Consider the following 13188-nt stretch of genomic DNA (forward strand, 5'->3'; position numbering starts at 1 on the left):
CAAGTTTCGTCAACAATATTACAGAAACCTTTTGGGAATTTTTCCTTGAAAATTTGCCATGAAAAATGCCCAAGAAAGCTATATTGGTCTCAGTCTGGTTAGGATAATGATAAATCACTCTACACTGGTATATAACGTGACGACAGAGAAAAATCTAAATTGCCAACTCACGACTCACACAAAAGCTATCTTCAACAAAATAGGAATTTTGGCTCTTCCTAGTCATATTGCAAAAAGCTGTCTAACTTTAACGCTCAAGGTTTATATGGGCGTAGCACCGAGAGTAGCACTGAGAGTTACAGATAATAATAGATAATATATGACAGCAAATATTCGAAGCTAAGATGCAACTTATAAATTTGATTATTATATAGCAGGCAGCAGCAACTTCATGGATGCTGATATAAAATTAAAAATTGAATTAGATTTTTTATACATCATCTAATTTATCAAATTTCTAAACATATGGTAAATGTTAAGTGATCGATATCAATTAATTATTGAAAACGTTTAATCTTACTATATATAAAGCGAGACGATATATATATATATATCAAGTTTACAATGTCGACACCTTCTACAGAGGGAACTGAATTTCTAGACCTGTTTATTTACTCGAAAAATTGCAAGCTAGAAACTAGGACGTACTGCAAACCTAGTGATGCCCATAGCTATTTACTCCCACAATCCTGCCACCCTACACACATAGCAGAGAATATTCCATATGGAGTAGCACATCGAGTGTTAAAAAACTGTTCAGAGGAAGAAGAGTATTTGAAATGTAAAATTGAATTCAGTGAATATCTAGAAGATAGGAATTACAATAAAGATCTTATCCATAAATCCTTTGAGAAAGTTGAGTTACTTAAACGGGATGATCTGATTTCAAAAAACCTTACAAGCTCTAATAGTAAGAATAGTGAAAGATGTTTTCCTTTAGTTTGTGATTTTGACCCTAACTTACCTCCAATTGGTAAAATAGTTAACAAGAATAAATTTATCCTTGGCCTAGACCCCCTTTTAAAGTCTGTGATCCAGCCTAGTAAAGTATTTGTTTCATATCGTGGTAATAAAACTATCAAAGAAACTTTAGTTCCGAGTAAACTTTCAGAAGATCGTAAGTATCATGAAGATAGTAATGTTATAGCTTTAAACTCTAACACTGAAAATGTGGCTCTGCCTACTAGTATAGAAGAGGGGGGATGTTATCATTGTAACTCCAGATGTAAAGCCTGTAGAATGTATATTTGTGAATCAAAAACAGCTCAGAGCTACCACTCGGGGTACACTGTTAACATCATTGGACAACTAGACTGCAACACAGTAGGGGTGTGCTATCTAGTAAGGGATAAAGTCTGCAGACGTGCTTCAGTAGGAAGCACAGTTAACAATTTTAAGACCAGATGGCAGAACCACAAATCACATATTAGGAAAGCGGTTAGGAGTGGTGAAATTTCTTGTCATTTTAACGATAACCAGTTTCATAATCTTACCAAAGAGCCCTTAAAAACGTTTGACAATGAGTTATCCGATCAGATAGAGGTTATTATTTTTGAAAAGCTAGATTTTATAAAATGTTTAACCTTAGAAGATAGAAGTAGGGTTGCTAAAGAAAGAGAATCATTTTGGAAAAACCAGCTTATGACCCTCAGTGATTTTGGAGGACTTAATAAACGTAGTGCTCTTAATGAAATAAAAAATTGACCTTTATATGATATGCTTTAATATTTAATCTTTCCACAGACACTTGCATTTTGTTGTTTACTTTCACCTCTGCATCTTTTGTTTATATCTTATGATTGAATGAGACTTACTCACAAATTTCCCATCTCAGTATTGATATATTTTTGTCATGTTTTTAATTTACTTCATAGAACAGTTATTTTAATAAACTTGCTTTCAGAATGAGACATGTAAAGATTACACAATCGATAGCTTAATGTGAATTTCGTGTTTTACTGTTTCACTGAATGTCTCAAATATATATATATCTGTGCCATTTTACTGACACCACGGCATCAACTTTAACGCGACTTTCTGCAAAAACCGTAAAAGATATACAACTGAAACTTTTTTGGCTTGGTCAAATGCTTTAATGGCCTCCAAATCAATATGAAAAAATAAAAAATTGGCCAAGGAATAATGATTTTAGAGCCGAAAATTTGGACTCCCAAGTGGTGTCAAAAACGCGAATTAAATAGGTAATAATTATTTTAGTATCTTGAGTCTTGACACCGTTTAGGGTTATATTATACGGGTTCCTGCTAGCAAAAAGGTTAAAAGAGCTCTGCATTCTAAACTTATTAACACCTCTACTCAGGTCGGCAGCAGTAGCAGCAGCAGCGGCACCACCAGTGTAGAACACAGCTTTAGGAGAGGGAGCAAAAAACAATACAGGCATACAGCGCAGACATTTATCAGGACTTCAAAAGTAACATTAATAACAATAAAGCTTTGGTGCAACTGGCATACATTGCAGACGACTGAACATTGCGAAAATTGTAAAAGCAGTTTAACTGTCAATCTGCAATCTGCATTAGATGTACTATACACTCATGCGCAGTAGTAGCTGGAAAATCTAGCAAAATGTTTCCAAGTAGCCACCCTCCCCACCCACACCCCCAAGTAGTTTAGATAGGCTTACCTACGCGTGTCTCCAAGTATATCTACTCAATCAGAAAAATAGAGACATCTTGGTATTGGCACTACTATACATTAATTACCCTCAAGTGTCAACATCAGGGTTAATTAGTCACAATATAAAATTGCTTGAAGTATGGACCCGGTTTGACAGAAGGCAGTGACAGGAAGACAGGGACATGGGAGGACAATGCACCATACGGACAGAATACTGCAGCCGAGTTGACAAGTACTTGATTGTAAATGAGTCTCTTATCCATTAAAAAGAAGTGTGATCATAGTTTGAGAGTATATCAGGCTGCCATGCTACAGCTGCTGCAAGGTTAACAATGGGGATCCAAAGTTGAGAGTATGACATAAATAGAAATTATGGAATACGGAATAGAATTGCGTAGCTGTTGTTAAGTGTAGCGCTGCACTAGTTTGCACGATTTACCACGCTCACTGTTTAAACGATAGAATTTTAAAATAAATTGTCCACTTTCAACCCTTCTCAGTTGGTGTTGATAAAATTAAAAGTATACAATCAATTAATGTAAGCAATACAGTATATATAACCTCTTCATACCTGGCGTCTTGGGCAAAGCAAAAAACGGATGGTATAGAAATAATACATTATAGTGAGGTTCGTATGATTCCAATCTCCAGTATCTGTATCCCTTTAAATAACATATGAATTGCCTTTCATATTAGGAATAAGGATGCAGACTGCAGTGAAACTATCAGTCAGTCAAGCAACATTTCAGTCAAACAAAAATTTCAATTTTATGCCATGTATTTAATAAAAATGAGGGTAAAACAGTTCAATCCGATATTTGAAGGAACTTGAAAGCCTTATATGCATACTAGTAGTGGTTGTCACTCTTTAAGAAGTTTAGATATAGGTTTATGGGGTAAACAGGTGTGCGTGCTATGTACTATTGCTCACACCAAACGGTAACCTAGTAAAAGATTAATATGGACACTGGTTTAAATACGACAGAGTTGGGATTGCGATATTCTAGATTTATAGTAGGCTGTCACTTTATTAATGCCCCATACTGCTAGTTCTATTCCGTTTAAAACTATCGCGATATTGTTTGATACTCCTCGGCCATGTACGAGCTAGGAGTCTCATTATGGTTGTACATTGTTTGTACAAAATGGTGTTTTTAAAATGATACTCCTCAGCCACCATAGATTAAACGAAACTAATTTGTTTATCGCAATATTGTAAAATATATATAACTCTAAAACTCTGGTCACAAGAGAAACTGCCTTAAAGTGCAGAAGTGAAAACAAATACATAAAAAATACTACTAGCAGTCCTTAAAATTCGCAATAAATAAATTCGTTCAATGTCATCAAATTCTTTAAAAAACCACATATATGTGACCAGTAAATAATTTAATTGGTCTATAGACTACTGTATAAAATTCTCAATATAAACTTTTTAACAATAATAAATAAATTAAAAACACACAATAACCTTTGATGTGTAAGAGTGATAAAACAGCCTCTATTTGACATAAAATATCATTCATAATATTATATTAATATTATAGTATATGCTATAATATTAAAACTGTTTAGTCGAGTTCAGGTAACAGAATTTAACTGTTATAGCACCTCTGCAGTATTATCCCTTGTTGAGATTTTAGGGCCTCCTTTATTTATACTTTTTCTTAATGACATTACAGAGGATTTGTCACCGGAAACAAATATAACCATGTATGCTGATGATACAAAAATATGGCGTAGAATCACGTCCCAGGATGACCATTGGCTGCTCCAGCGGGATATTAACAGTCTTCAAAATTGGGCTCATCATAATAAGATGGTGTTTCACCCTTCAAAAAGTCACGTTCTTTCTATTACCCGAGCATATTCTATGAATCGTAGTGTTAATTTTGTGTACTCAATGAATGAAACGGCTATCGAATACACAGACATTGAAAAAGATCTTGGAGTACATATCAATAGTAAGTTAGATTGGTCACATCACTGTGATATGATATACTCTAAGGCTAGTCAGAGGTTAGGCCTTCTAAAAAGAACATGTTACTTCACAAAGAACACTAAAAAACGTCGGGCCTTCTATCTATCTCAGGTTAGAAGTCATTTCGAACACTGCACAATTGTCTGGCGGCCTCATTCAGAAACCTCGGTGGAGAAACTTGAATCGATACAAAAAAGAGGTATCAAGTGGATCCTTAATGATATTTACTTGAGCCTTAGGGACAAAAAAAGGTATTTCATAGCGTGTAAGGAACTAAATATCCTTCCACTCTCGGTAAGGTTTGATTACAAGGATATATTATATTTTCATAATATTTTTTATGACATGTCAGTTGTGACATTTCCACCTTACTTACGACGTTTCATGGGAAGTAGGTTAAGGCGATCACATCTAGACGATCTCAGTATGATTAGTGACATTTCTCCTCAAGTTCCACAAAACCTTACGTCAAGCCAGACCAGATGTTCAGGCATATCTAAGTCTTACTTTTACAGAGCACACATTCTTTGGAATAAACTTCCTTATGAATTAAGGGAAATCTCAAGGCCATCCGTGTTTAAAACCCATTTAATTAAGTACCTCTGGACAGTTCTAAACGACCATATAACATCCTCTGACAGTTAAACAATTTACCTTAATGTAACTATATTGTCTAAATATAAATTGATAAAAAGTATAATTAATAAAATATGTTAAATAAAGTGTGTTTATAATTATGATTTATGGTACATTGTTATCTATTATATTTATATTTTAGGCTGTAACCTTATTAGTTCAATGGAATAAACCTAGCATGCCTTGGTTGCAGCATCGCTTCACTTATAGGTGCATTTAGGGCCCGATGTAATTGCTATGATCAGTTTACTGGTCAACTGGTGTTTCGGTGTCCCTTATTTTGTTTACACTCGGTCACTTGTCAAGGCATGTAAGGTCATTCGGCGATATTTTCTTTGAAATAAAATGATGTATTTGTGTAACAATTTGAAAGTTTATTGATTAAAAAAAAAAAAAAAAAGATGTAGCCATATTTTCGTCCGGTCTAACATTGAACCCGGCTCATGATATAAATGCTTCGTCCGGTCTGACATTGAACCCTGCTCACTATCAAACGATGTACAACCAAAAATGAGGCCATGGCCGAGGAGTCTCATTTTATAAATTTTTAAATTGTGTTTTTAAAATAACACTCCTCGTAAACAAAATTAAATCTTTATTTAATTCAAATATTCTCGTCACGTCATCAATGAAAACAAATTAGGTTGCAATTGTCTGATTCCCCCTATGTTATACTGCAGGTACATTCATATTAGGTGTTATTAGGTGTACATATTAGCAATTAGGTGTAAATAGCGAATATAACAAGTGAGCATTGACATTGTAAATAAAAACAAAGGGATTGCTAAATCACTTTACAGTTGAATCCAACCTGCAGTGTCAAGTGTACTTTATATTCCGAATCACCCCACATGACAAAAAAAAATTAAAATGGTTTCGGCCCTGGCGAGATTTGTATCACGTGGTGACCCCACTGTCGCTTCACTATAGTGAGTAGAGTTTCGACAATACAAGGGGGAGCGGCGCACTCGTGCGCGGCGGGTCATACAACGTATGACAAGCAGACAAGGCGAGATATTAGCGAAAAAAGCCACAATCACGTATATTATATGACTTGCTCAGATCCAAAATCACTGCGGGTGCACTTTTTTGCAACACAGGCGCATGTGCTTATAAGCAAAATGATAAAGGTTATTTCAATTGTATGTTATAAATATGCTAAATTCAAAATTGTTCTTAACGGGTGATTCTCTTGACCATTGTTAATGGTCTGGCCCGGCGCGCGCTACTTCGTAGCACTTGCCATCGGGCCATAACATTTCGAGAAGAAAGCGGCGCGCGCTACTTCGAAGGAATTTAGACGAGTAACATCCGTCAAGTGATTCTCGCAAAATATTTGTTTCGAATTACAAAACCGTCGACAAGTTCAACTCGGCACGCATCTTGTATTAGTTTACCCAGGGACACCAGGCTATTATGTTAATAAAAATAGCCTGGCATAATTGAACCTGTTAGAATCTTAATTCTATTTGTAGCTTGTTTTTGTACTTACATATTACTAACCCTGTATCTCACTTTAGCAAAGGTTTAGTTCCAGTGATTGTATATACAGTGTTGGGGTAAAGGGACTCCAGAAGGCAGACAAGGCTCGACTCCAGACTCTAGTTGAAGTAACAGAAGAGAGAGGAGTGTCCAGTGTTTAGTTGACTCCAGACTCTAGCGTAGCAGAAGGGAGAGGAGTGACGTTGTCGACTCCAGACTCTAGCGTAGCAGAAGGGAGAGGAGTGACGTTGTTTTAGTGATCCCACAGATTCCAGTCGACAGATACTATCTGTGTTCTGTGACGTGGAAAGTAAAACAAATTTTTTAGTAAAACAAATTTAAATTTTGGTATTTATTAATAACAATCAAAACATATCATATCATAAAAATAAAGCCGCGCGTTGGTTGACTGCCTCAGTATGGTGAATAATTTAAGCTTGAAGGTGCCCTGCGCATTTACAGAACATTATGCGGCGATCACATGATCACGAGGACCGTACCTGTGAGCGCCAAATTTAATTTAAACTTTCTAGAAATCGTACATCACTACGAGTTACTCATGCTTTTGAATTATAGGAGTGCGGATTGTCATGTATTTCATTCATTCATACTTAATCGGTTTAAAGCTGTATATTTAGAGCTCACTATTGTTTGAACTATGAAAGCAGAACGTAAATAATGGACAATATACCGACGACAATACCAAGGACCCGAGTGCCGCATTGACTTTTCCGGATCCGTTTTTACCGAAGGCTTATCCACCAGTTACTCATGCTGCATGTATAGTCTGATAATATTTTGTTTTATCTCTAGCAAGCATTCTGTAAGTTGGAGTGTCGTATTTATTATAGAAGAGCCAGCCAACCTCCGCATTACAATCTTTTGTATGCCAGGTTCGTTTATAAAATCTAATCATATAATAAGATTGATCCAATAGTCTAAGATGAACGGTATATCTTAGCTCATCGTTATTAAAATCCTAATGGATGAATTAATCAAGTAATGTTCCCTTCCAACACAACTAAACAACAAACAAATGCTTGCTCACCAGTGGTGACGCAATCGTAGGGGCATGCAGTTGGTTCAGATAACTCTCACCCCGACGACAGCGTCGAGAAATTATCAAATGATGCATTTGCGCCATACTGGACACATTTTATATTTAATATTTTGTGGTTTGTAGAAATTAGTGTCATCTAAAGTATAGCTTAACTGGCGAGCAAGCATCGTCCCACTCGGCGGGGACGAAAATACCGAGTCCAATCACAGAAAGTTAACCAAAAGATAAAAACAAGAGCTCGGATATCAACAAAAATCACACGCTCCAGACGACGGGGGAAGAGAGGATAGGAAGTAAGCTGCTGGGCTCAACAAATTTTGATAATTGTAAACAAATTTGTTCTTGTGCCCTATAATAATTTGGTATTGAGGTATGACCCTGTACTGTGCGTGATAGTGAAAATGAAAGTGAATGTGAATCTGTAATGCGAACGAAATGAGTTATGGCCAGACGATTCTTCAATTTCAAAATAATAAAGTCAAAGGACTCTGTTTTAAAATACAAGCTCATTCTTATCGAAGTTTAATTCTGTCCATTCTAAATCTTCGTACCTGGACTGTATCTTGAGTAGCTCACTTTTCAGTGTTACTTTAACTAAGTTCGTTGACTTAGTAAAGCTTATCATACTGTCAATTTTTCGACAGTCGTTCCACATTTTTGTTGATTGATAAATGAAAGAGGAGGATGGGTTCGGGGTGATGAACTGGTCTGAACGTCTTTGTGATGGTGATCTGTGGAGTAAAGATAGGAGTGAGATTGGAGATTCTAATCTGACAATTTTGAACAGTTCTAATAGACATGTGTATTTGTACAGGTTGTGGACGGTAAGAAGGCCGTTCTTGTTAAACAACGGCTTTGTATGCTCTTTTTCAAAGAATTCTCTTCCTAGGATTTGTTCATCTATACAACGTGTTCTGGCACATGTTCTAAATTTATCTAGATATGCTTCAAGGTCACCAAATAGTATTCTGATACATTTTTTCTGAGTGATGAAGATAGGTTGAAGCATATTATTACTCGACCCACCCCATACCGATATTCCAAATCTTAGGTGTGACTCAAATAACGTGTGGTACAATTCTTTATGGTGTTTTTTCGGGATAACGTGTCGTATTCTACTGAGTCTTCCGATCTCACACCTAAGTTTCGAGTTGAGGGCTCTTATTTGAACATCCCATTTTAGCTTTTCGTCAATAATAACACCTAAAAACTTGGTCTCTTTAACTTGCTTTATTACCGTATTATTTAGAGTTAGTATATATTCTGATTCGTTATCTGCCTCATTATCAGTAGCTGTACGTGACGGATTGAAGTGAATGTAGCAGCATTTCTTTATATTTATATGTAATAGATTGCATTTCATGTACTGGTGTAACAAACGGAGAATTTCGTTTGCTCTTGCATACAGTTTTTTTCTACATTCATCTACTACGAATATGTTTGTGTCATCTGCAAATAGTATGAACTTGCCCAGATCAGTTGTTCTAAATAAGTCGTTAACATATATTATAAATAGCAAGGGTCCGAGACAAGAGCCTTGGGGAACTCCAAAGAGAACAGGCAGCTTGTCAGACTCTTCGCCCAGTACAGAGACATATTGATATCTATTAGAGAGATAACTAGCGATGAGTCTATTGGCGTTTCCACGTATTACTTAAAGAGTAGTAAGTAGTTTATAGTTATAGTTTAGTAGTTTAGTCTAGGAGTTCCCGCTTCCTCTTTCACTTTCATTTATAGTTTCACGTGGATTACCTTTCACTTTACTCACGGTAGTTTTCCCCCAGGGTTTTTATTATAGTTATCAGTTCCAGTTTAGTTGAAGTCCTCATCATTAAGAAGTCCCTCATATAGTAAGAAGAACATCATCATCAGAGTAGTAGTTTTAATTTAATAGTTGTTTAATCTAATAGTAAAAAGACATTATTTAGTTTAGTATTGAATTGTGTATTAGTTAGAGCAGTGTGAGTAACTGAGTCACACCAATCACCTTTTAATCACTCATACACTATTTGAGGGTGAGTACATAGAGTAACAAGGTTACATTTGAAACACCATTTATTTGTATAACCTCTTTATTCATCTAATTTGTATTTATAATAATTGAGTATTATTTGTTATTTAATTAACCCAAGAGCAGGGTTCCAACAGAACCCTCTAAAACACGTAAATAGTTACTGGGCCGCGCTCAATCTCTATTCTGGACATGATCCCAGCAATCCTTACTGGCTAGCGATATTACTACAGGGTGATCGCCTTTTCACAGCATGTTGAACTCCGCGCGCGCTCGCTAGTTCATTGCATTTGCACGCTTCAAATATTCTAAGAACGCAATTGTACCGCGTACCACGTGATACGATTCAGCCAATCAGAGAACAACAATCTGCAAAGTTAAAGCTACCCAGTTATATAAGGCCTAAAATATGACTTTTCGCAATAATTCAAAATCTACGTTGTTTTCAATTTTCCCCCTGGGGGAAACGTTATTTTTGCGAAACGAACATTTTGCAAAAAACCGGAAGACTAGACGCTATCTCTTTTACTTTCAAAGTTAGGCTCCAGCCAGTAAGGTTTCTTGGGATAGCCTGAGGTCCCCAGGTAAGCCCGAAGTGGCGCGAAAGCACATGGTTAGGCGAAGTTTGTGGCAGTTGCTTTGCACTTTCAACTTTGCTCCTCCTGTGCGTAGGAGGAGCAAAGTTGAAAATGCAAAGCAACTGCCACAAACTTCGCCTAACCATGTGCTTTCTTGTAGGTTCACAACCTTCCAGGACGCGCACCGATTTGGACTCGTCGACGGTCCAATATATGGAACAGATATTTTACGAGTATCACCCGTTAATGTGCTTTCGCGCCACTTCGGGCTTACATGGGGACCCCAGGTTATAATGTTTCGCCGAATAGAAATTCGGAAATATTATCTCTGATATTGGGATACGAAACATGTATCTATAAATATACTAAATTGTTCTTAACGGGTGATTCTCGTAAAATATTTGTTTCAAATTACAAAACCGTCGACTACTTCAACTCGGCACGCATCTTGTATTAGTTTACCTTGGGATCCCAGGCTATTATGTTAATAAAAATAGCCTGGCGTAATTGAACCCTCTAAAACGCGTAAATAGTTACTGGGCCGCGCTCAGTCTGTCATTCCGCCGAATTTCTATTCTGAACATGATAGCCTGAGGTCCCCAGGTAAGCCCGAAGTGGCGCGAAAGCACATGGTTAGGCGAAATTTGTGGCAGTTGCTTTGCACTTTCAACTTTGCTAATCATGTGCGTATAGCTTGACCGTTCATGGCTCCGCGCACAAATGCCGCCCATGTTGATCCTTAGTGACCTTACTCCATAAATTTCACCTGGGGACCTCAGGTTATTATGTTCCGCCGAATATGGAAGAGACAGGCTGAGCGCGGCCCAGTAACATAAATTATAAAATTATTTTGTGCTATATCCTGAATTAAATTATTGTTGCATTGTGTGTAATTGGTGCGCAGCGCTGAAATGATAAATTGTTAAATGTACTCAGTACTGGGTTATATAGTCCATTGACAATGATACAATTTAAATGATAAAGGTTATTCCAATTGTATGTTAAAAATATGCTAAATTGTTTTAAACGGGTGATTCTCGTGAAATATTTGTTTCAAATCACAAGACCGTTGAAGAGTTCAACTCGGCGCGCGTCTTGTATTCGTTAACCTGGGGACCCCAGGCTATTATGTTCATAAACATAGCCTGGCGTAATTTAACGGGTGATACTCGTAAAATATCTGTTCCATCGACGAGTTTGACCATTGTTAATGATCTGGCCCAGCGCGCGCTATTTCGTAGCACTTGCCATCGAGAAGAAAGCGGCGCGCTACTTCGAATAAATGTAGACGAGTAACATCAATCAATCGACGAGTCCAACTTGGCGCGCGTGCTGGTAGGTTGCAAACCTACAAGGCGCAATCGAACCCTCTAAAACGCGCAAACAGGCGCGTTTATGCAATTTTACAATCAAATCATCAGATTTTACAATCTAACTCAGCGCGCGGCTCTTGTAGCGAGCTTGACCATTGTTAATGGTCTGGCCCGGCGCGCGCTACTTCGTAGCACTTGCCATCGGGCCATTTCGAGAAGAAAGCGGCGCGCGCTACTTCGAAGAAATTTAGACGAGTTACATCCGTCAATTGTAGCGCATACGTCAATCCTTTTTTGTTTTTTATTGGCGGCTGTAATTGGTTCTGAACGATCACGTGAATGCGAGTCACGTGCGCTCTAACATCCAATGACCATTTGCATTTTTTCAGGGCGATGGAGGTCGTAATTCACTCAGCCCGAATAAAAATTCGGCGGAATGACAGGCTGAGCGCCGCCCAATAACTATCGGTAGGTTATAAACATACAATAGTGTATAGATACAGTGTATTTTAACATTCGACATTCAAAATTATTCAGTACCCACCTTGTTTTGTGAAAGTGACCCTTTGACTTCCAGATCGTTGCTCTGCGATTTAACAAAGCAAAGATCTCGTCGGTGAACGATATCGTCAGTCAACGATCTCGTCAGTCAACGATATCGTCAGTCAACAATCTCGTCAGTCAACAATCTCGTCAGTCAACAATCTCGTCAGTCAACGATCTCGTCAGTCAACGATCTCGTCAGTCAACTTCGATGCGAAGAAAGAATGATAGTTTTTGCGGCGCATCGAAGCGGCGAAATCCTCCAACCCAGCTTGCTGGTCCATTTTTATTTATTTATTACAATGCATTTAATTACAATACATGGCTAACGAATTTTTTTGGAGATGAAAGGGAAATACATTTTTTAGGCGGCGCTAAGCCTGTTATTCCGCCGTAGTTTTCTGCTTTCTCTTTATGAACAGAAAATTATTGAGGTCTATTGGGAAAAAACAAAAGTGCGCACTCATAGGTAGTGAGATGACGCGCAAAATCTTATTGCTATAAACATTTAGATGTGTTCGAAGTCTTCCTTCGATTGATTGATTTTAAATCGTAAAAAAGACTCTCGTGACTGTGAAATCTTGAGTCGTGTCATTTGTTGCTTCTAGCGTTTTCTGAGTTTTTACCTTGTACGGTGCAGTGTGCACCCCTATTGGATATGGAAATAATCTTGATATGTGACGGTTTACTATTTCGTGTGTTTGAATGAAGGTTATCATTCCCATGCTTAACTTAAAATGTTATTCTTGTCTCATCAATTCATAGAGGAAATCCAGAACTGCTTTTTGTTGTGATGTGAATTTGTGGATTTTATTTTTAGTTGACCATTTTTATATTACGAAGGGTTATATTTTTTACCCAGTTTTTTAAAATTTGTACCTTTTTTTAGCATTTAATCTATTGAAGAGTTTTTGATGTAAGTGTCAAATCTATGCCATATTATTTCA

Source organism: Bolinopsis microptera, chromosome 2, assembly GCF_026151205.1.
Source record: "Bolinopsis microptera isolate Bmic1 chromosome 2, MBARI_Bmic_1.0, whole genome shotgun sequence".
NCBI lineage: Eukaryota > Metazoa > Ctenophora > Tentaculata > Lobata > Bolinopsidae > Bolinopsis > Bolinopsis microptera.